The 2,534-nt window shown below is 43.8% G+C and overlaps 1 pseudogene; it reads left to right on the top strand.

Moving 5' to 3' along the window:
- The first annotated feature begins 1,174 nt into the window (after window positions 1-1,174).
- LOC141514234 (calcium-binding protein 39 pseudogene) lies at window positions 1,175-2,298 on the top strand (annotated as a pseudogene).
- The last annotated feature ends 236 nt before the right edge of the window (window positions 2,299-2,534 follow it).

Below are 2,534 nucleotides of genomic sequence, written 5' to 3'. Positions count from 1 at the left end.
TGCAAGAGTTTTTTTTTTCTTACCTTTTCATGTAAAATAACTTAGCCCAATCTCCTCCTTTCTCCCAATACATTCCTTTCTCACCCATTAATTCCATCTTTATAGAATACTTCATACTTAATTCCTTCCTGTACCTTGTCTATATATGCTCATCCTAACTGCCATTATAAATGAAATGGTTCATATGAATTATCAGGATCATCTTCCCATAAAGGAATACAAGCAATTCAGCATCATTAAATCCCTCATCATTTGCCCTTCCAATCCTGCCTTTCTATGCTTCATCTGAGTCCTGTACTTGAAATTCAAACTTTCTGTTCAACTCTGGTCATTTCAACAGGAAAGTATAGAAATCCCCTATTTCACTGAATGACCATCTTTTCCCCTGAGTTTGTTCCATTTTGCTGGATGGTTGATAATCAGTTGTAATCCAAGTTCTTTTGCCTTCCAGAATCTCATATTCCAAATACTATGAACTCTCAAAGTAGAAGTTGCTAAATATTGTGTTATCCTGATGGTAGCTCCATGATATTTGGATTATTTCATTCTGGATGCTTATACTATTTTCTCCTTCACTGGAAGTTCTGGAATTTGGCTATAATATTCCTGAGAGTTTTTATTTAGTGATCTCAATTTCTATTTTACCCTCTGCTTCTAGGACATCAGGTCAATTTTCCTGGAGAAATTCTTGAAAAGATGAAGTACGGCAGGGAGCGGCAAGGCCTGAGAGACGGAGCCGGTGCCGAGCCCAGCCCAAGGCCCCGCTGAGCCACCCGCGCCAGCGCCCGTACCCGCAAGCCGGAGCCCCCGGGGCCGCTGAGCCAAGCCCGCTCCCGCGAGCTCCAACGACGGAGGGGCCCCGAGCAGCGCCCCGGGCACCAGACAGGCCGCCCCCGCAGCGCTTTGCCCAAGCCTGAGCCGGAGCCAGAGCCGGGGCCGCAGCCGGGGCCAGGGACAGGGCCGGCGAGGAAGAGGCGGAGAAGGAGGAGCCGCGCAGGCCGGAGAGCCCGGCGGGGCCACCACAAAGCAGTGCTCCAGCCGGCTCAGGCCTGGCCCTGACCCGGTATTTCCACATGCAAAGTAGGATAAAGGAAGAGAACTGAGCATGCTCCAACAGGCTTCCTCCCAGCTTGCCTGGTGGCCCATCCTTCCTGAGTTTTCTGTCTGATTTTAGAGATAAAACAGGAAAAGGAAGACAGAAACCCGGTGTAGCTTGCAGTCATGCCATTCCCATTTGGAAAATCTCATAAGTCTCCAGCAGACATCGTGAAGAATCTGAAGGAAAGTATGGCTATGTTAGAGAAGCAAGATATCTCCGACAAGAAAGCAGAAAAGGCTACAGAAGAAGTTTCTAAAAACCTGGTTGCTATGAAGGAAATCTTGTATGGCACCAATGAAAAAGAGCCACAAATGGAGGCCGTGGCCCAGCTTGCTCAGGAGCTCTACAACAGTGACCTCCTCAGCACACTGGTTGTTGACTTACAGCTCATTGATTTTGAGGGCAAAAAAGATGTGGCCCAAATTTTCAATACCATCCTCAGAAGACAAATTGGTACAAGAACTCCTACCGTTGAATATATCTGCACTCAACAAAATATATTGTTCATGTTATTAAAAGGGTATGAATCTCCAGAAATTGCTTTTAATTGTGGAATAATGCTGAGAGAGTGCATCAGACATGAACCTCTTGCCAAAATCATTTTGTGGTCAGAGCAGTTTTATGATTTCTTCATATATGTTGAAATGTCAACATTTGACATAGCTTCAGATGCATTTGCCACATTCAAGGATTTACTTACAAGACACAAGTTGCTGAGTGCCGAATTTTTGGAACAGCATTATGATAGATTCTTCAGTGAATATGAAAAGATACTTCATTCAGAAAATTATGTGACAAAAAGACAGTCGCTCAAGCTTCTTGGGGAACTTCTGTTAGACAGACACAACTTCACAATTATGACAAAATATATCAGTAAACCTGAGAACCTCAAACTGATGATGAATCTTCTGCGAGAGAAGAGTCACAACATACAGTTTGAGACCTTCCACGTCTTTAAGGTGTTTGTAGCCAACCCAGACAAAACGCAGCCAATCCTAAACATCCTTCTGAAGAACCAATCGAAACTGATTGAGTTTCTCAGTAAGTTTCAGAATGACAGGACCGAGGATGAACAATTTAATGATGAGAAGACCTATTTAGTTAAACAGATCAGGGATTTGAAGAGACCAGCACAGCAAGAAGCTTAATCTCCAATAAACAAACATCTAAAATATCATCCCCCAAGTCAGCATTTGCTGTTAGATATTCAGCATCAGGCACTCGTATGGATTCATGAGGAACATTACTGCTAATTTGCTGTTCAGTGAACGGTTTTTCATTTTCCTTTTTTCCCTTTTTTTTTTTAAGTCCAAGTTGAAAAACATAGCTGCTGCTTTCTTCACATTAGAGCACCGTGTGGACCTTGTCTTGATCTTTCTGTCATTTCAGAATTCAAAGCCACTGCTTGGTGAGGGCTCCTGGGAAGGCCTGATTT

This window comes from Macrotis lagotis, chromosome 1, assembly GCF_037893015.1.
Source record: "Macrotis lagotis isolate mMagLag1 chromosome 1, bilby.v1.9.chrom.fasta, whole genome shotgun sequence".
NCBI lineage: Eukaryota > Metazoa > Chordata > Mammalia > Peramelemorphia > Peramelidae > Macrotis > Macrotis lagotis.
The sequence above is the reverse complement of the archived record's forward strand: the minus strand, read 5'-3'. Positions and strand labels throughout refer to the sequence as shown.